The sequence below is a fragment of the Rattus norvegicus genome, chromosome 9, assembly GCF_036323735.1.
Source record: "Rattus norvegicus strain BN/NHsdMcwi chromosome 9, GRCr8, whole genome shotgun sequence".
In the NCBI taxonomy this organism is placed as follows: domain Eukaryota; kingdom Metazoa; phylum Chordata; class Mammalia; order Rodentia; family Muridae; genus Rattus; species Rattus norvegicus.
Genome location: NC_086027.1, coordinates 69,622,971 through 69,645,100, shown reverse-complemented (window position 1 = coordinate 69,645,100; position 22,130 = coordinate 69,622,971). Strand labels below are relative to the sequence as shown.

The window sequence follows — 22,130 nt, the reverse complement described above, 5'->3', positions numbered from 1 at the left end:
TAAGAGGCAGGCTTGCTGAAGAGGAGGGAGATTTAGCAGAAATGGGCAGGAGGCAGGAGGGTGTAACGGGTGTTTCTGGGTGTCCTGGTTTGCCTTCAATTGCTATAATAAACCCCATGACCAAAAGCAACTTTCAGAAGAAAGGTGGTGATGCACCTCCTATGGACCCTGTGAGCCATGCCATGTGGATCCTGGAAATCAAATCCAAGTCCTCTGTAAATAACGAGCAAACCATCTCTCCAGCCCAAACAATTCTTGTTCTAGATATGGAAATAAAGCCCCAACTTCTCCAATACACCCAACACATACCTTTGCACATTGTGTCTTGGGAGTACATCTAAACATTTTTGGAAGACTTTTGCCAGTTAGAACACATACACCTGCACACCTAGGAAACTCCTGGCCTTGTTTCCTTTGCTTTCTTCTCTAAAACAACAATTCATTCTAGTCACTAAGTCATTAAGATGACTTCCTTCCAGTCTGTGATATGTTCCTCTCACTCTCCCCAAAGCTTCTCCTAACAGGGTTTTTTGTTTTCTGGTGTATGTGGTGTGTGTGTGTGTGTGTGTGTGTGTGTGTGTGTGTGTGTGTGTGTGTGTTTTAGCTTTTTCTTCTTTCAGTCTCCCTTCATTTTCTTTAAAAATGTTTTATTCTTCGACAATTTCATATATGTTTGCAATATTTTTGGCCCTTTTTATTATGCTGGCTAGTGTTTTTAGCAGCTTGACACTAGCTAGAGTCTTCTGGAAAAGGGAAACTTCACTTGAAAAAAAATGCTTCTATTAGATTGCCTATAGGAAAGTCTATGAGGGCAGTTTCTTGATTAATAATTGATGTGGGAAGGCCCAGCCCACTGTGGGTGGTGCCATTCCTAAGCAGGTAAACCTAAGTTCTATAATTAAACAGACTGAGCAAGCCATGAAGGGCAAACCAGTAAACAACAGTCACTGTGTCCGTGCTTCAGATCCTGCCTCAGGTCCCTGTCTTGAATTCCTGCTCTGACTTCCGTCATAGCGATGTTTATCTATAAGATAAAATAAACCCTTTTCTTCCAGAAGCTGGTTTTAGTCATGGTGTTTGTCTTGTTATTGCTGTGAAGAAACCAGGGCAACTCTTATAAAGGGAAACATTTAATTGGGGATGGCTTACAGTTTTAGAGATTCAGTCCATTGTCATCATGGTGGGAAGCATGGCAGTGTCCAGGCAGGCACGGTGCTGGAGAAGGACTGAGAGCTCTACATCTTCATCCACAGGCAGCAGAAGGAGACTGTGTTGAATTTCTGAGACCTCAAGCGAGCTCCCAACGACAAACCTCCTCCAACAAAGCCTATTCCAACAAGGCCACACCTCCTAATATTACCACTCCCTGCAGGACTAGGGGGACTGGTTTCATTCAAATTACCACAGTGTTTATTCTAGAAAACAAGGACAATCACATTCACCCATTACAGCCTCTCACACCTCCTGCCCATTTCTGGTAAATCTCTTCTTTCCAACAAGTCTACCTGGGTTTTGTTTTTTATTTTTGATTAGTTAGTTTATTTATTTACATTCCAAATGTTGCCCCCCTTTCCAGGTTCCCCCTCCCAGAGTTCTTTATTCCATTCTCCCTCCCCTTTGACTCTGAGAGGGTACGCCTCCTCCCATCCTGGGCATCCTCCTTCCCTGGGGCATCAAGTCTCTACGAGATTATGTTCATCTGCTCCCACTGAGGCCAGACAAGGCAGTCCTCGGCTACACATGTACTGGAAGCCTTGGACCAGTATTTTGTTTGCTCTTTGGTTGGTAGCCCAGTCTCTGAGAGCTCCTAGGGGCCCAGGTTAGTTAGCACTGTTGTTCTTCCTATGGGTTTGGCGTCTTCTTCAGCTCCTTCAATTCTTCCCCTAGCTCTTCCACAGGGGTCCCTGACCTCAGCCCAGTGATTGGCTGTAAGTATCAGCATCTGTCTCAGAGGACAGCCGTGCTAGACTCCTATCAGCAAACACAACATAGCATCAGCAACAGTGTCAGTGTTTGGTGTTCACCCATGAGATGGGTCCCAAGTTGGGCCCATGACTGGACAGCCTTTCCTTCACTCTGCTCCACTTTTGTCTCTGTATTTCTTTCAGGTAGGGGAGGAGACAGGAGAGAAGCCCATGGGCAAGGAGAATGAATGGGAATAAACATCATGCAGCCTCGGAGGGGGTAGGTGGAGGGAACCTCTAGAAAGCCCCAGAGACCTGGGATGTGAGAGGCTCCCAGGTCTCATCGCAGGTGACTTAGCCAAAATTGCCCAGCAGTGGGGGGATGGGATCTGCAGAGACCACCTCCAGCAGATAGACAGGGCCCCCAGGGAGGAGATGGGATCACAGCCCACCTTCCACATTGTTGACCCAGAACTGTTCTTGTCTGCAAGTCTGCCTCTTTATTTACTTGGTTTTGGATGGTGGTGTGGGGTGTGACTCATTGAGTCTGATTAGGATCGCTTCCCCGTGCACGGGGAGAATGTATGTACTGGAGCATGATTGACACACCACTGAAGAAGATGAGTTTCCCTCTTCTACCATTCATTGCCTGCCAATCATTCCTCAGGAAGGGGGAGGGGGCTCAGGGTATAATGTGATAAGCCCTCATCTTGTTTGAGTCTTGGGAAAGTAACTGCTTAATTCATGGGTATCATGGCCATGTCATACCCACCAGGCAGCATTTCATTTCATTTGTTTTCTAACCCTCTGCCCATCACTTCTGCAATGTTTCCTCATCCTTGGAGGAAGTAGCCTAGATGTCCTGTTTAGATTAGAGACAATCACTCAAAGGTCACTTACTCTCAGCGCTTCAACCAGTTTTGAGTCTCTACGTCAACCATTGTTCACTGAAAGGAGAAGCTTCTCTGACCAAAGCTGAGAGCAGTGCCAATCTGTAGGTATAAAGACAGTGTTTAGAGGCAGTTTAACACCATTGTCCACTTAACAGTTGTAGGTTACTTCTAGACCTCCTTCCAGCCACGGGATGTTAACCAGGTTAACAGACCCAGGCATTAATTCCTTTGAAACAACCTCAAATCTAAGCAAGGAAGAGTTGGTTAGCACTTCACAGCCGTGCCACTACAGCACCAGTAGGCACATCTTGCCCAGACACTCATTTCTGGCCCCTGGTAAATTTTCATTTATTCTCTACCTCACATAGCAGTTTATATTTCATGAATGAATACAATTTATAATTATTTTGTGGTCAGGTGTTTGTTTGTTTGTTTGTTTGTTTGTTTGGTCCATGTCTTCATTCCAGCCCCAATACATGCCCGCAGCTAATAGACACTCAACAAAAATTGTCACACATTGAACATTCTGTATTATAATATGAAACTCTACAAGCTGTAATATACACTCTAAACTTCTGTAGCATAGCAATGGAGCAAGGTCAATAGAGTGAAGTATATCACTCTACCTGTATGTCCAAAGTTGTCCCTCTAATATATGGACCAGAACTGGAATCCTATTAATTTGGTGTGATTGTCTATTACCTGTTGGTCCAACTGGTGTGATCACTCCACATGCTGTGCCAATATCTCACAAGGTGTAGGTAACCCTAAGCCTGATTCTTAGAAGGGTGGTTATATGAAGCATAGTGTTACTTAATCTCTGAACCATGAAGTTCATTGCCTTAGTCAAATTCTAGCCTTGGACAACAAATTGACCTTTCAGCCAGAGTCACAGTACCAGGACAGGTCAAAATGTAGGTAGAAATCTCCTCACTAAAATCTACTTCCTTGGCAAGCCATTCATTCATTCACATTCATTCATCCAAAAGTGGTTAATGCGATTAATCATTTAGTGTAGGCTGGCAAATAAAACATCTCAAGTGGCTCAAGGCAGACAAGTGCAAGGTAAGTTTCTCCTTCCAAATTAATGGAAACAGGACATGTTCTATTCTGGCTCCTATAGAATTATCTTTCTAAAACATCTATACACTATATACATCAACCCACTTTATAAGTGTGCCACAGAAGAATGAGTGAAACTGTGCCAACATATGTGTACAGTCTCATTTGTTGCCTCTCATGAGAGATCCTGAAAGTACAAAAAAGAAAATGAACCTCTCTCCCATAGACATACGAACCAGATTTCACCACTTAATGTGATGACTGTTCCTTTAAGAGATGTCTGGAGTCACTTCCCCGCCCAGCCCAATAAGCACAATGGAACATTTTCCTTGAGATTACCTCACTCCCGCTGACCCACACAGGAAATAATTATTTTGGTAGTCTCTCATAAACAGTAAAATATACTTACTTGAAAAATAAGCTCTTTGACCCTGTAAGTCAGTGGCTTCATGAACATACCAAACCAAGTATCCTTCCAAATCCAACAGTTTTGTACGTAAATGGTGCCTTATTCTTGAATTGTGGGTTCCCAGATCCAGGCTACACTTGAGAGTTCTGCCAAAATGCCACCACAGACAGTGGTTTCCTTGTATTTCTGCCTAAAGAAGAATGTAGCATCAAAGAAAAATTATATTTCTTTCCTAAGATAGAATTTGGAAATTCAACAGATGTCCTAGCAACAGATTCAAACACTGTGTAGTCATGGCTGAGAAATCAACCGTCTTCTTGCACACATCCATCCTAGGGCACACCAGAGAAATGCAGCGATGTTTGAAAGAATGATGGTTTGGAACAGAGTTTCTGAGTCTAATGAAAGATCAAGATATCCACCCCTATTCTAGCTGAGACCTGCTACCGTGCCCCTTTCTTATAGAATCCTCGAAAGACAGCAATCTAAATGGAAACCATGAGGAGTTCAAGCAAACTATCTGTGAGAGGAGTCTGGCTACCTTCAGAAAACAGAAGCATTGGAGCCATAAGGCCATGTTCTCAATTGAAGCTGACACTAATCTATTGAACATCCAAGTCACTCCCTTGGTGTAAAAACCTGTTGGGCAACTGGAGCCAGGGACTGTCCCCAAATCTGATGTCTGTCTTTGCATCCTGTTTCCCTAACTGGGCTGCCTTGTCTGGCCTCAGTGGGAGAGGATGTGCCTGGCCCTGCAGAGACGTCATGGGCCAGGGTAGGGGTATACCCAGGAAGGCCTCCACTCTCTCAGAGGAGAAGGGGAGAGATATGGGGGAGGGACTATGTGAAGGGGGACTGGGAGGAGGCAGGGGCAGTGATCAGGATAATAAATAAATAAATAGAAAGAAAGAAAAAAAGATTGTTAGGATTACCTGACAAACACCCAAATTGATTCCTAAAGACATAAAGGCCACGGTGTGCCTTCTTACCTCATTCAACAGTCTGCGACTTAGCAGCTCAGGACTCAAAATGTCAACTGGAGAGCCAGGAACTCGGTCACCACCCGTCAAGTAGCCACCCCCTTTCTCTTTCAGGTCACAACCCAGAAATTGCAGTATTTCTGCTTATTTCCTATCAACCTAAGCTTAGTCACATGGCCAACGTAGCTTCATCATCTTTCCTATTTGCATACTCAGAATTCCAGGACAATGAGCAAAAAGGAAATCAATGCTAAGAGACAGCCAGGAGTCTGACACACTTACCAGTTTTCCGATTCTTTCATTTGATGATGGAAAAGTAATCAGAAGACATAACCTCTTGTCTTACAAAGCTGTTGTAGTACCCATCCCTCCCAAATCACTCTGCTCATTAGACCTCCTGTGCTAGTTGGATCCCCTGACATGCTAAGGAGCAAAAGGTTCTAAAGAACAGAGCTGTGGTCCTTGTACACAACTGTGTGATAATACCTGGCCAGATGTGTAAGCAGACTTCCTCTTACCTCTGGAGTCTACCTTGATGACCACAATACCCAGCTATTGGCCCCATGGCTGTGAGGGTCACCTTGTTTCATTTTGTCTCCCTGTACAAAATGATAGAATCATCCAATAATGAGCCAGGGAGGTGACTCCCAGGCAACTTCAACATTGGAAAGGAAAGAGAACGTCTCCAAACCTCAACAGAAGGGAAACTAGTCCAAGAAAGGATTTACACATCCACTTGGAGCTTCTCTGAGAGTTTCTGGGATCGTGCCAAGAAGGAGGCTATGTACAGAGGAGGCTTGGGAGTGACTGGGCCAGTTCCCTTTTTGTGTCGTTTTGGAGTGAAACTTGCTGACTTCTAAAGGCACAGAGAATTGCTGACTGGTACTTCCCACTGGTTCTCGTTCCCTACGGAGGAACAGAAGAAGACTGCGGATTAGAATCCCACCTGGTGTTTACACCAAACTACAGGATGTGCTTAACATCCTGGCATGAATAGGCCAGCGCCTGGCGGCAGTGGACAGCACCTGCTTGGAGTGTCCACTTTGGCCAAATAAACTAACAATACTCAAATATTAAGTAATTTATGAATCAAATATATGGATGTTCAATAGTTCAAAGATCTCCAAGGGACAAGCCAGTAACAAAACAAAGCTACTGTAGAGGGATGAGACAAAGAAGTAAATTTGTTTCTGTGCTATTAGCAGAAATCATGATATTCTACAACTAAGTTATTACTGTTGTGGTAAAAAGTATTTGAGGTAAGAAATATTAATAAGCAACCTTTATTCATCATAGACCTATAAGCACAGAAATGGGACGATTTAGCCAGTCACACACCTGGTGTTTATGGTTTTTTTTTATACAGCATGTTTATTAAGACATATAAATATAGATAATGTCATAGAACCTTAACAATATTTTAATTACAAACCTATTCCAAACTCCAACCTAGGTCCCTGGTCGGGAAACATTAGCACATCCTTTTCCTGTTTCTGCCTTATCTGTGAACTGGAACAAAACTCTTGGAAGGGATCCAGGGTGTCAGGAAGAAATTATTTTAAGTGTTGTTATGTATGAGCCAGGCAGCAGGGCAGCATGAGTTGACCTCCACATCTGAGGCTGTGCCTATGTAATAATAATGCCAGTCCTAAAAAGACTCTGCTGTGCTCACTTCTGGCAGCAGGCAAGGGACTTTGTACAAATGGCTGACTCTCAGATCGGCTCAGTCACTGCTTCCTCTGCTGCATGCAGCCTCCCCTTAGCACTTACCTCATTCATTACCGGGTAATTATTTGTTCACAGGCCGGTCTCCAGGATGTGGAAAGGAGTTAAGAACATCAGCTCTGCACCCAACTGTCTAGATTTGAATCCTAGCTCTGCCACCAGGTAATTTCTGCGGCTCTCATCAAGGCCCTTTAACTTTGCCAAGCTTCCTTTTTACCATCTCCAAAGCCCAGTTGACAACAGGTCATTAGAGTGTCAGCTGTGCAAACCTCGTGACAAATGAATGAAAACCACCCCCCCCCATCCTTAAAGAACATCTTCAGTAACTGTCAGTGTTCTCACTTAGAGTAAAATCACTCATCTGTGCCTTCCCATCCCTGGTGCCTAACTCCTGAAGGCATGAGAAACTGAGGGAAAGACAATGTTCTCAGCTCTTCTGCTACAGTGTACTAGTGGGACTTCTGTGCTAGATACTTCTCTCCTGGGCAAGAGATGCCCTCACAGAGCGCAACCCAAACCCTACATTCCCATCTTCATCGTGGTGGGCAGACCCACACTTTTCCTCCCCAAAAGAAAACCAACATTCCCTGCTTTCCTTCAAGAGCTGGCACTCCCACATGCTTTGGTGCTATCTCTGGGTCTCACTGGGAAAGATATGAATTCCAGGTCCTGCTGGCAGCTTCACACGTCCCCATACTAAGTTCTTCCCTGCAACCTAAACTGATCAGTCATAAGCAGGACAGTTTGACTTCCACTTGTCATTCTGTGTGTCGTTTCTCAACATGTCCTGTTCACTGTGCCCTCTCTAAAGCTCTAATTGGGGTGGGGGGAGGAAAGAGAAGAGGAGGAGGATGAGGGGGTAAGAGGGGAGGGAGAAGGATTATATTTGCACCCAGATGGTAGCACATACCCCAGCAGCAAGGGGATTGAGGCAGGAGGACAAGTTCAAAGCCAACCTGAACTGTGGATCAGGATCCTGGTCTTGGAAAAGTAAATTCAGATTTCTAATTTTTTCTGAGTTTAATGAAGTGTTGCATATGGGAGAAACTGAGAGGCAGACTCCTGAAGGACTGAAGAGTTGAAGAAACTAGGTTTGGCCTGTTCTGACGACTTTGGACAGTATGACCCGGACTCTCTTGAACCCTTTGCCTTCCATTTGAATTCCATACTTTACATAAGACTCTGTGGGTAGGAGAGAAAGCTAAGCATTTGTCATGTCTCCCCTTGCCCTGACTGACTAGTTTTGGCAGTTATGACAAACCTCTACACAGCTCTCGCTCTGGTTGTGTGGTCCTCTCTGTAGATCTAGCTCTTGTTGGATTCTCTCCATTTGTCCCCTCGAGTCTAAGAGCAGTCGCAGCTTCCTATCATTCCTAGTCACACCCTCGTTATCTCTCTGAACCCTTTCCGTGCTTCTGAAAAGTGTCCCTTTGTTAAAATCTCTTTAAGGATGCCGGGCATGGCTGGGTCCTGCCTACACTGTTACATGGGCAGGGGGCAGGGGGATCGTGTAAATTCAAGGTCAGTCTCGTCTGTATAAAGAGCTCCAAACCAGCCAGGGTTATATAGCAGGTCATAGAGGGGGAAAAAAAACCAGAAAATTTGAAGTTAGAAATAAAGTCTTTTTGTGGAAAACTCATTTGACTACTAGAACCTACCCGAGATGAGTGGTCAAATACAACAGAAAGACTAGTGGAGAGTGAAACATGAGCTCTTCATAGTCTGATGTCGGTGAGCATTGCCTCATCCAAAGCAACACCATCCCTCTTTTCATTACACCTTGCTCTAACAGCTTGACTTTCAGTGCTGTTCTGCTTAAAGAGAGAGACCCAGATCAAGCCACCCCTACACTCAGTTGCTTGTGGCAGTTTGGTATCTCTTCTCAAATCAAAACATGATAACAAGTGGAAAGTAGAGGAAGAAGAAGAGACAGAATTAACTGCTTATTTTTAGCTCGATGGGGAAGGATTTGCACGTTTGAAGACGTGACATTCTAACGTTGAGCGCACCCAGATCAACACACAGAGATAAAAGATCTGAAGTTTGCAAAGACATGAGCTTCCGAGAATATTGTCTCTAAGCGAATATAGATATAAACTTTCTATTTTTTTCTATCCAGTTCCATCTTCCCTTTCACATTTTAATGTGTTTGACTATTTATCCATATTTCCAAATGTAGGCACGATTTCTCATAGCCTAAAACTCCATGTGAGAATGAATTCTTGCTAGAAGGGTAGCATTAGTAAAGATTAGCCCATTGAGAAATTTCTAAAGATGGCAGTCAAATGATAATTATTTCTCTACAAATAGTAAATGGCAAAAAAAATAAAAAATAAAAGTCACTCTCAGTTCAACATCTAGACCTTCAGAGCCTACAGCTTCCCTACTGAGTGAACTCCTTGACACAACACTGCATGCTTTCTCCTACTGTTTGTCCTTTGTGCACCCTGTGACCCACAGTCTGAAACACTGTCCTCAGTTCTGTCCTTCTATCTCAGTCTGACTTGTCAGCATCAATACTCAGCTGGGACCCACATAGTCAGGTGTAAACCCCCTTGTCAATCACAGTCAGATGTGATGAACATTCTCTGCCCTCAGAACACCGTGCCACTTGCTACTCTGTCCCTGGGTAAACTGCATTTTTCGAGCCATTCTATTGTCTCCACTCAACCCATTCTTAGCTAGGGTTTTACTGCTGCAATAAAACACCAGACTAAAGGCAACCTAAGGAGGAAAGGATTTATTTTGCCTACTCTTCCAGATCACAGTTCATCACTTTCAAAAACAGCCATGGCAGGAATTCAAACAGGTGAGAACCTAGAGGCAGGAACTGATGCAGAAACCATGAAGGAGTGCTTCTTGCTGGCTTGCTCTTTATGACTTATTTGGCCTGCTTTCACATATACATATACATACACACATGTATATATATATGTGTGTGCATATATGAGTATATATATATATATATATATATATATATATATATATATATATATATATATATAACATAACCTAGGACCACCATCCCTGAGGAGGCACCACCCATGACGGGCTGGGCCCTCCCTTGTCTATCACTAATTAAGAAAATGCCCTACAGGCTTACCTACAGCCCAGACCCATGAAGGCATTTTCCCAGTTGAGGCTTCATCTTCTCAGATGACACTAACTTGTGTGAAGCTAACACAAAACCAGCCAGCACATTTTTACTGAGGCTATTCTTCAGGACTTTAATATCCTTTTAATAGCCTGATCTCTTATGTTATTTGGGTCAACCCTCTTGAGCTGGCATCTTCAGAGCAATAAGCAGACAGACCCTTTTATCATTTTCATTAACTGGACCACCTTCATAAACTTAATTTCAAGCATTCCAGCATACAGTTGCAACCCTCAATATCTCAGATTACTCTGCTACTGCAGTGCTCCTCAGTTAACCAAGCCTATATTTTTAGGTTCTCACATCCTTAACAATTCTCTTTTTACTGCAACTTAAGACCCAATAGCCATCATGTATGTATGTATGTATGTTATATATGCATATATGCAGGTGTGTATATGTGTGTTTATATGTGTATATATGTATATTTGTGCATGTACATATATGTATATATGTATACATATATGTATATATGTGTATATATAATATTTAATTCCCTCTATTTTCTCTGCTTCTTTTATAATCCTCTGGTGAAACCCAAGCTTGTCTAAACCCAATCTTCTAACTGTATTTGAGTGTGACTGAGAACATGCATATAAAACATGTTGGCTATTCTCCTTACTCACTTTTTACATTCAACGTGGTTTTTGTAGAAACTACAATCCTATTTCTTTTCTATTCACTGGTTTATCTAATGTCTCATTAAATAATAATTGTACTAGTAAATGCAAGTGCTATAAACAACTCAGGGAACAAGCACACTGACTCTGGGTAAGCAACTGAAGAGATCAACGTAATATAACGTAAACAATGAGTCGCCTACCTGTATACAATGTTCAAAGCGCCACATGCCCCAGTCTAGATATACCACAGGATATATATATATATATATATATATATATATATATATATATATCCTCCATTAACTTAGCAAGACAAGACAAGTAAGGAGGTGGGGAGAGTGTCTACTGGTCTACTGTAGATTCTAAAAAAAGTACAAGAGATTTTACCTCCTACTTCTTTTTTTTTTTTTTTGGTTCTTTTTTTCGGAGCTGGGGACTGAACCCAGGGCCTTGCGCTTCCTAGGTAAGTGCTCTACCACTGAGCTAAATCCCCAGCCCCCCTCCTACTTCTTTTAATTCCAATTCTAAGAGTCTGGCCTACGTTTCTTGAGTTTGTAGTAAGTAAGTCTATTGAAAAACCCATTTATTTGCCCCAATAATTGCCCACTATTTTTTAAGCCATGCTACCATTTCAGCTTCATCCCACCATATCAATTTCTAGTTGATGTTATTGAATAAACACCAAGTTACTCGAGATTAAGAAGTTTTTCCGGAAGTAAGTTACCTTCTCTGTACAGCATGAGCATCCCACTAAGACAGCACTTCTCGGCCACTTGCTTTCACTGTCACCTCCCAGTGAAGAATCTTTCCAGACATTCTTTTCCTAATTGCCACCCTATGGATTTTTAATACCATAGTTACACTGTATACCTGCCTAAGTAATTGTGCATATATCCATGCTTTATACATTAAAAAGTAATTTTACACACACACACACACACACACACACACACACACACACACACACCTCTTTTACCCCGGTGGGTAATTTCTGTTGAGAATGTATGATTCAGAGCACAGGAAGTACATCCTGCATGTGGCTATTAGGTGTAAATGATAAGTGCAGATGGAGTACTCCTTTGGGAAAGTGTCTGCTTTAATGGTTAAGTCCTTCTTTTGGTACTTCATTTCCTTTCTTTTATTTGATCCCTCTTACCTTGCTATCTTTACTGAAAGGGAGGAATGGGGGGGGAAGGGAGAAGAAAGGAAGGAAAAAAGTAAAAAGGAAAGAAAGGAAGGTAGGAAGGAAGGAAGGAAGGGGGAATGGAAGGAAAGGAGAAATGGAAGGAAAGGGGAATGTAAGGAGGGAGGAGAGAAGAGGGAAGGGAAGAGGAGAGGAGAGAGGAGAGGAGAGGGGAGCGGAGGGGAAGAGAGGAGAGGAGGGGAGAGAAGGGGAGAGGAGGGGAGAGGAGGGGAGAAGAGGGGAGAGGGGAGGGGAGAGGAGAGGGGAGGGGAGGGGGGAGGGGAGGGGAGAGGAGAGGGGAGAGGAGGGAGAGGGGAGGGGAGGGGAGGGGGGAGGGGAGGGGAGAGGGGAGGGGGGACCATGGCTTCTTATAACTCAAAATTCCAAAGGGCCCCAGGAAACACCAATGTAATAGTAGGGTATTGTTCTATTAGAAAGGTCAGCTTGCTCCCCCAGTGTTCATATCTAATACTGTGAAGTTACTTCGAGTTATTTTCTTGGCTCTATAAGCAGAAAAAATGCTATTCCGTGTATATTAACCAACATCCGGCAGTAATCTTCCTGACATTTGGAGAACAGAGAAAATTCCTGCTGCTCTTTTTTTCTAATTTGGCTTTTCCTTCTAAGCTTTCACTGTGCAGGGATAACTGTCCTCTGTTCAGGTGTTAGGAATATCAGGCTTCAAAAATAGTCACAAAAATAGGTTTGACATATCAGGACAACTTTTTGATAATATTTTGAAAAAATGGGTTTGATAATATCAGGACAACTAGAAGACGGATTTGGAGGGAATCTGAATGCTGGTTATGATTAACTGGTATTTATTTAGCCCCAAAAAATGTAGCTCTTGCTATTATCAATTGAGCGAGGCCAGAAAGCTAAAATATCTAAAAGGAGCATGTTGTGTGTCCCTCTCCCAATAGAGTATAAAACATTAATTATTATAGAACAACAAAAGGGAAGAATGATAGAAATATGAAATACAGTCTTATAGGCATCCAAAAATGCATCTAAACCTTTGATTTTCTTGCCATTCTCAGCTAAAATCTTTTATTTTGAGATTTGCACTTATATTGTTTCTTCTGGTAAAATTGGAATTCATGTATTTATAAGTTACTATATAAAATTCACAATGTATGCCCATAAGAACCAGAACTGTGTGGTGTCTGCTCACCGCAAACACAGGACTGAGCATATTAGGTGCCTTCTTATTTAGAAGAATTAAATAAATTCAATGGAAATATGTTTTGACATGACCCCCTGGGCTTGTGGAAGAAAGCAGGCTGAGCAAGCCATGAGGACCGACCCAGTAAGCAGCACCCTCCATGGCCTCTGCGTCAGCCCCTGCCTCCAGATTCCAGTTCTGTTTGAGTTCCTGCCTTTACTTCCTTTAATGATGTACTGTGATTTGAAACCATAAACCAAATAAAGCCTTTCCTGATCAACTTGCTTTTGGCCATAGTGTCTTATCATCACAGCAATAGGACCCTAGTAGAGACAAAGACAAAGTCAAGAGCTTTGTCCATCTAACCCTTTAAGTTCTTGATTTAAGCATCCTTGTGAAGTATCTACGCACACACACACACTACCACATTAGCACACTAGTTTAGGTAGCTAGCTGAGCCCTCCACTGACTAGGAAGCCTATGAGGGCCAGGAATATCTCTAGTCTCTTGTTTATTAGATCTCTAGAGACTGCAACTATTTTTCATGCATAGTAAGTGCTCAGGAAATAGTTGACGAAGGCCTCCTTTACAATATATTTATTTTTCTCTTTTTTAAAACCCTATTCATCTTATTCTTCCATTCAATTAATAAAAAATTATTTCTGTCCCTAAATAATATTATTTGCCTTCTCTTTCAAGATTTTTTTCCCTTAATTTCCCCAGGCAATTGAATTACCATTCTGTAACTTGGAATGAACTGTGTTTTGTGCATTTGTACCCAGGAAAGAATTTACCCCGAGGAGTGTATCTAAGGTTTTTTCCTTTACTCTTGTCAGGTGGCCACAGGGGCTGCTTTATTTGTAGGCTACCAGAATTGCTTCCCCATGGGGTTTCTCTTGCCTTCTGTATACACAGAATTCAAAGAATTTAGTCTGAAAAAGTAAGTTTCTTTTGGAGAGTAGTTTAAAATGAATGTTCTCAGGGGACTGGCAACAGGTCAGCATAGCTGTCTGTTCCCAAAATTAATTCTTACTCTCTGTTTTCACTTACAAGGGGAAGGGGGAGGAGAAGAATAAGGTCCTGGTTTAAAGTTTAAAGTGGTTCAGATGTTTAAAAATAGAAATGTAGGAAGGACCCTGAAAGAGTTCTAGTCCTAAGGCACCCAGAAGTCTCTAAAGTCGGTGACTCCTAAGTTGGGTGTCTCCTTGGGCCATCTGGCAGCCAGAGAGAGCTATTTTAAGCCATGGTAAGGCATGTTGGCAACCTCAAAAACCACACCCTTTGAAAGTGAACCTTGTCCACCAGCATGAGGCACGTCTGACAGGGGCAATGGGCAGGAAACAAGGGCTGTGCTATGGGCTTGCCAGTCCCACAGAAATGCTGTTGACTTCTTTAAAAGGCATGTGTCAGGACAAGTGCCTTATTCTTTTATTTACTAAATGCTCTGAAAACTGGAAAAGTCAATCAAATGTGGATGTTTCCAACATCCAGATGTGTCCTAGATTCAGCCTGGATGTGAGGGAGAGACTCAGATTGATTTAAATGTGGAGTGTTTTTTTTTCATAGTAGAAATAACTTTTCTGAATTATACAATCTTTCACATGACCCTCTGAAGGAAACAAAAAAACATAGTTACTGAGAAAGAATTATATTGGTTCTTACAAATATTCACTAAAAGTAGACATAGGACTGAATAGAAGAAGTTCAAAGTTTCTCTTACTAGCTTAAGGGTTCACACACATAGGGTGAGTTGGGTGTGAGTGTTTGTAATTCTGGCACTCAGTAGACTGAGGCAGGAGGATTGATGTAAGTCTGAGGGCCAGCCTGGACAGAATGATGTATTTAAGACTAGCCTAGGCTACAGGGAAAGACCCAATTTGAGGAAGAGAAACCATGAATAAAATGACTACCAAAAGAAAATATTTTCTTAAGTATTAGATATCTGTTTTCAGTTGCAGTTAGAATACATAAAATGCTATACTGTTATATCAATTATAACAACTAACAGAAATGGAATGCCTTGAAGTTTCCTGTTGGTTTTTATTCCAACTGAAAATAAGAATTACCCTTTCTTCCTTCCTTCCTTCTTCCTTCCTTCCTTCCTTCCTTTCTTCCTTTCTTCCTTTCTTCCTTTCTTCCTTTCTTCCTTTCTTCCTTCCTACCTTTCTTCCTTCCTTCCTTCCTTTCTTCCTTTCTTTCTTCCTTCCTTCCTTCCTTTCTTCCTTTCTTTCTTTCTTCCTTTCTTTCTTTCTCCCTTCCTTCCTCCCTCCTTCCTTCCTTCCTTTCTTCCTTCCTTCCTTCCTTCCTTTCTTCCTTCCTTTCATCCTTCCTTCCTTTCTTTCTTCCTTCCTTCCTTTCTTTCTTCCTTTCTTCCTTCCTTCCTTCCTTCCTTTCTTTCTTCCTTCCTTCCTTCCTTTTTTCCTTTCTTCCTTTCTTCCTTCCTTCCTTTCTTCCTTTCTTCCTTCCTTTCTTCCTTTCTTCCTTCCTTCCTTTTTTCCTTTCTTCCTTCCTTTCTTCCTTTCTTCCTTTCTTCCTTTCTTCCTTCCTTCCTTTCTTTCTTCCTTTCTTCAAAGGTTGACCACGTATTTGTTCCTCTTAAAGACTTGTTTTTGACTGGACTCCGACTCAGAAGTAGCAGATGTCAGAGAGGACAGCCTACGTCTCTTGGCAATCCGTTTCTGGCATTTGGCTTTGGCTTCTGTCATTCTCTTGTGGCTTCCTCCGCATGTTTCTTAGGGCGTTGTTTCTGCGGAGCAGCAGGTCAGCATTGGTGCTGCAGGACACAGGGAGCAGTGACAAGATGCTGAGTCTCGGCTGCTTTGGTCCCAGGTTTCTCACCTTCTTTATTTCAGAGTTTTCTGACAGTATATTGGTGGACATCATCTTCTCTAGACAGACTGAAAAGCTTTCAGATTTTGCTAGCGCACTTGGGCCCTGATGGCTGAGGCTCAGGAGTATCCATTAGGTAAGGAATCTCTCTCTCTCCCCGACCTGATTGGCACCTACAGTGCCATCTTTGAGCAGACTTGCATGTCCTTGCTCCAGTCCTTCTTGGTCTATAACAAGAATGCCCCTTACTTAATAACAGCTGTACTCTACCAGGGGTCAAGACATCTTGCTTTATGGGGAAACCTTGCCTGTGGTTCCCACCACTGTGAACCCTTCCGGTCTTCACTAAGGGCATCTCAAGTTTAAGCTCTTGAGTTGAAGGCAGTGGTAGGAAGTTTCTAAATGACCCAGATTTTAGTATCAGTTCTGACACATTCTATCTATTTAAAACACAAACCAAAATCCTCATTACGAAATGGGAAAACTCATATTTCCATGTCTACAGGGTACACTTGATTAACCAAAACATCAGTTTTGCACCTTCAGATATGTGTCATTTTATTTGCTGATTAGAGACCGGGTTAATTTCTCTAAGATTTATGTGGTGCATATGTGTGTGTGTGTGTGTGTGTGTGTGTGTGTGTGTGTGTGTGTGTGTGTGTGTATACACATGTTCCTATATGTGTGTATACAGTTCCTTTATGTGTGCACGTGGGTAAGTGCCCATGGGTGGCCAGGTCAGAAATTGGCAGCAATGTTTTTCTTATTTGCTTCTCTACCTTTTTAGGAAGGGTCTTTCACCTAATCTGGAACTCACTGACTGGCTAGCATAGGACTGGGTACCAAGTCTCAGCAATCCTCCCGTTTCTACCCCTAGCAGTGGGATTACAGGTCTTCATGCTTGTGTGTTGAGAACTTCACCAACTGAGCCATCTCCCCTAGTTCCAAAGTCTCCTCTTCCTACCAATATTCCACCTGTAGTGTCATGAATTATCACAAATGACATGATAATGTCCCCCATAGGAAACCTATAGTCCCCAGGTGATGGCACTGTTTGAGGAGATTTAAGAGGTATGGACATTTTGGAAGAAGTAAGTCCCTGTGGATGGCTTTGAAAATATAAGAACTCATGCCATTTCCAGTTCACTCTCTGCTTCCTGCTTGTAGTCCAAGATGTGATTCCTCAACTTCCTGTTCCTGCTGCCATGCCTGCTACCAGCTGCCCCCACTCTGCGATCACGGACTCGGACCCTGTAGAACTGGAAGCCAGAAGAAGGCTTTCTTCCATGATGGTGACCGAGACCATGGTGTTTTAGCGAGGTAATTAGAAAGTGACACCAACTGCAGCTTGAAAACAATTTGTAGCACTTGGCCAATTGTTTGCCAGCAAACACCACCCAGAGGCTTCCCTCCAAAGTCTTGTTAGGCTCTGGAACCTCATGAGGCTAGAAAATTCAGCAATTTCATTTTGCGTTTGGTTTTGTTTTCAAAAGGTTTAACAATAAACCAAATAGAAAGAAGGAAATATATCTGCTGATGTCTCCGTATGTGACAATATTTTGTACCTTACAAAAACGATGTACTTGATCTAGACATTTGAATGAAGTTGCCATGGAAGATAAATAGTATGAGAAAATAAACTAAAAAAAGGAGTGGGCCCAAGTCCTCTTTGTTAGTGACAATCTAGACAAACTTTCTTTCTTTTTTTAAGATTTATTTTATGTATGTGTACACTGTCACTGTCTTCAGACAAACCAGAAGAGGGCATCTGATTCCATTAAAGTTGGTTGTGAGCCACCATGCAGTTGCTAGGAATTGAACTCAGAACCTCTGGAAGAGCTCTTAACTGCTGAGCCATCTCTCCGGCTCCATGAACCAACTTTCTTACTGTAACTCATCTATAGGTTTCTGCAAGCTATGAGGAAACAATTCACAGTGGTGGCTGCGAAGTTGAAGCCTTTGGAAGTTTCAAGTCTTCAACTACAGCCAGCCTTGAATTCCACTTAGGAATGTGCAGTTGGAGCCAGTAGTAAAAGCTTGTCATCTGGACAAAAACCAACATCGAGTTGGCTCTTGGGTAGATCTGGACAAAGAAATCTGAAAATCAACCGAGTAACTTGTGGTTGATATTGGTTATTAACCTTCCTAGAATCTCCTAGAAAACAAACCAGTAGATGTGCCTGTGGGGGAGTTGTAGATTGGGTTAATGAGATGGAAAGACTCAGCCTGAATGTTGGCAGCATTGGTCTCTGGTCTGGTGTCCCAGACTAAATAAAAAAAGAAAGTTGAGTCCCATTGATCCCACTTCTGCTTCCTTACAACAGATACAGCATAGCAACCCACCATGACTGTCTCACCCTTAAACTGTGAGACAAAAGAAACCCTTCCTTCCTTCCTTGTTTTTCTCAGGCATTTTGTCACAGCAGTAGGGAAAGATTCCCATACTATAACCATTGACCTTTCTTGTCACAAGACAGAATGCACTGTTCTTTCATAAGCTTCATTTCTATTTTTCTGAGTTATCCATCGCTGTTTTGAGGGGGAAAACTCCTTAAATTTTTCAGAAAGCACATTAAGTAGAAACCTAATTCTAGGTTTGGTACAGCAAGTATATGGTTCTAAACACTTTGATGGTGTGTGTGTGTGTGTGTGTGTGTGTGTGTGTGTGTGTGTGTGTGTGTGGAGAGAGAGTTTGTTGTTGCTAGGGCAAAAAAAATGAAGAAAGAAAGGTTTGTTTTGACTTATAATTTCAGTGGTTTTAGCCCATGTGGTCATTTGGCTCCATCACTTCTGAAGTCATAGTAAAGCACACCGCACTGGACAGCACATAGCTGAGCAAAGGTTACTTCCCTCACATAAATCCTCACCCAGGGCCTTGCGCTTGCTAGGCAAGCGCTCTACCGCTGAGCTGAACCCCCAGCCCCTGTCCTTACCTTTCTTAAAATTATAAATATTGTTGTAATAGGGCCACTCTCAAACTCACTCCCAAACTACTGCATGCTGACCTCTTAAGAAGAAAGAGTACTTAGTTACTTTTCTGTTGTGGTAAGACACCACGCCTGGGGCAATGTTAAAAGAAAAGTATTTCATCTTGGGCCTACTGTTTCAGAGGGTGAGAGGCTCCATGATGGCAGATCAGTGAAGGGATGTGGTGACTGAGAGATCACAGTTGGATCTTCAAACAGGAAACAAAGAGCACACTGGAGACATCTCAAGTCTTTTGAAACTTCAAAGCTACCCCTAGTGACACACCTTCTCCAACAATCCTTCCCTAATGGTTCGACCAACTGAGGATCAAGAATTCAAGTAGTTGATCATATATGGGCCATTCTCATTCAAACCAGCACAGTAATAAACGGCAAGGTATACAGTTCATCCATTTCCAGGATAAGCCAACCTGATTTTGTTTTATGGGCATTCATGTTTCTCCTCTAGCCTGAAGGACTGCTTGACTGGATTGATGTAAAAGGACAACTTATCTTCCAGAACATTCTCCTGACAACTCTCTATGTGCCAACCTGGGAAGATTCTCTTTGCATATATTTTGATATTGCCTCTTCTAATATGTTCCTTACTTATGGATAAGTTAAAGAGACAAACATACACACACACACACACATTTAAAAATAATTGCTGTGGGTTAAACCCTTAAAGATTCATGTAGCCCATACTATCCTTCAAGAATTTTTGTACCAACCCAGAAATTTATCAACATTAAGTCCAAGAAAAAAATATCCAAGTAGGGCTGAGGAGATGGCTCAGTGGGTAACATGCTTGCTATACACCCGTGAGGACTTGGTTTCAGATCCCCAGAACCCACACAAGAAGCCAGGTGCAGCAGTGTGCCAATAACCCCAATGGGGTGGGTGGACACAGGTGCATCCAGGGAACTTTCTGATCAGCCAGTCAAACAGGAACAGGGAGCTCCAGGTTCAGTGAGAAGCATCAAAAATAAGGTAGAGAGTAATAGAGGAAAGGCATCCAACGTTGACTTCCGTCCGACCCTCACATGCACAGGCACAGAACACATCATGCAGCATCCAGCATTGACCTCTGACCCTCACATGCAGAGGCACAGAAGAACACATCTTGCAATACATACGTGTGTGCAGAATTATACCATCCACACATGAGTACAAAAATGCCTGACAACCACAAGGCCGCTTTCCCTCTGCCTAATGAAAGCCTACTAAAATGGTTTCCTCATTTTCATCCTCATTTGAGAAGGAACATATCTCCTCAAGAGCCATGATCTCATTGCTCTCAGAAATCCTGGCCAGGAACCCCAGGGAAGATTAAATTGTTACTCCAGCTTGGCAAGCCTTGGCCAGTATAAAGCCTAAAGGGACATGTCAGAGCATGTCATTCAAGGTAACATTAACGTTTATGTTTAGATACGAGAACGAAAATCTAAATGTTGGAAACTTGCAAGCTCCCAAACTCTGTTTTCTGTAGCATAGCAAAGTAATTTATTCTCCAAGTAAAATAATCATCTGTTTTCTAAATTAGTGGTTCTTAAAATACAAGGTTGCTAGCCCAGAAGCACCATTATTATCTAGGAGCTAGTTAGAAATGCAGATTACCCACCACCCCTCCACCTGCTGAAGCAGCCATTCCAGGTGCAGGACCCAGAAATCCTGTCAGAACAAGTCCTCCCCGGAATTCTAATGTTTGTAAGGTTTGACACTCACAGCTAGATGTGGTCTGTGAATTAGAGCATTCAAATCCTCCAGGATCATATTCGGAATGCAGAATTTCAGGCCCTAGACGAGACCTGTGGAAGCAGAAACTGCACTGTAGCCATCCCTGGGGAATGTGTATGAACATTAATATTTGAAAAGAATACTCAAGGATAAAACTGAGGAAGCAAACCTGAATGAGTAAATTAATATGGCACTCTCTTGTACCTCCGTGTGTGTGTGCGTGTGTGTGTGTGTGTGTGTGTGTGTGTGTGTGTGTGTGTGTGGCATGTACAGGGGCGTGGGTGTGCATATGGAGGTCAGAGGTCAACATCAACTGTCTGCTATCTTCTGTGGCTAGCCACCTTTATGGTTTTGTTTTGCTTTGTTTTGTTTTAAAGCAGAGTCTCTTGCTGAACCCAGAGCTCACAGCTTACTGACTGGCTAAGTTCAGCAGCCAGTGCATTCTTGGTTATCTCCCTATTTCTACTCCCATAGCATTACAGACAAATTCTAGCATGCCGGCTTTTACTGGAGATCTGACGTCGTGTCTTCATGGCAGGCACATCACCAACTGAGCCATCTCCCACACTTCCCTATTCAACCTCTCAATAACATCGGAGATCAAATCTGGTGGGGAATTCCATTTTACACGTGAGACACAAGGAGCATAGACAATCGACCAAATGTCACAAAGCCAGCAAACTCGGGATCCGAGATTGGACTCAAGCAGTTTAAATCAAGCCTGAAATGCAGGCTCTTAGCCGCCATCTACAAGTAATCCTGAGTGTAATTGCAGCGCTCCTCCACACACAGAATACAGCCTCCCTAACAGAATTTCATTCATAGTAACCCAGTAAGCCTTTCCCTAAAACTAAGAGTAATGTATGCGTATGTTTTCTCTGAAAGAAAACATTTATAGGGGGATATGTGATGATAGCGCTGACTTACTGAAGTTTATGGTGCAAATAATAAAGGTAGAATCTCAGGGTCCTTTTGATTTGCATTTCTCTAATTACTAAGGACTTTGAACATTCTCTAGGTGCTTCTAGGCCACATGAGATTTCTTCTGTTGTGAATTCTCTTTTTAGCTCTATACCTTCCTCTCTCTCTTTTTTTAGTTGTGTTGTTTGGGGTTTCCCCCCCCCCCTTTGGAGGTCAGCTTCTTTCTTTTCTTTTTTTGAGATAAAGTGAGATATTTTATTTAGTTAAAATCGTCAATAATGTTAAGTATTCCCAATGAAAATAATTATGTATTTTATATGGATAAATTCACAGAATGATACAAAGATTATTGACAGCAATGTTGGAAGTGTGGAGTTCCTTCAGCTAACTTGGGCTAGGTAGACATTAGCACGGCAATATAAATCTCTAGAACGAGTTCTGGTAAATATGGCTTTTAAAAGGGCATATGCATGCTTTCCATCCACTGGTACAATTAAAATATTAATATATGCTCAGCTATATATTTATATCAACCTGCCCCCTCCCTACCCTTGCCCCAGGCTCAGGAGCCCTTGTAGG

General features: G+C 42.4%; 1 long non-coding RNA gene across 2 annotated transcripts; it reads right to left on the bottom strand.

Moving 5' to 3' along the window:
* Positions 1-1,523: 1,523 nt before the first annotated feature.
* Positions 1,524-7,661, bottom strand: LOC120094692 (uncharacterized). Of its 2 annotated transcripts, XR_010054794.1 has the most exons (5): positions 7,019-7,661; positions 5,767-6,154; positions 4,269-4,458; positions 2,805-2,896; positions 1,524-1,971 (listed from the first exon to the last, which is right to left on the bottom strand). It is a non-coding gene; the product is annotated as an uncharacterized LOC120094692 (long non-coding RNA). The 2 variants fall into 2 exon arrangements; XR_005489162.2 differs by lacking the exons at positions 5,767-6,154; positions 7,019-7,661 and adding an exon at positions 5,258-5,757 and having other exon boundaries at positions 1,524-2,896.
* Between the last annotated feature and the right edge of the window lie 14,469 nt (positions 7,662-22,130).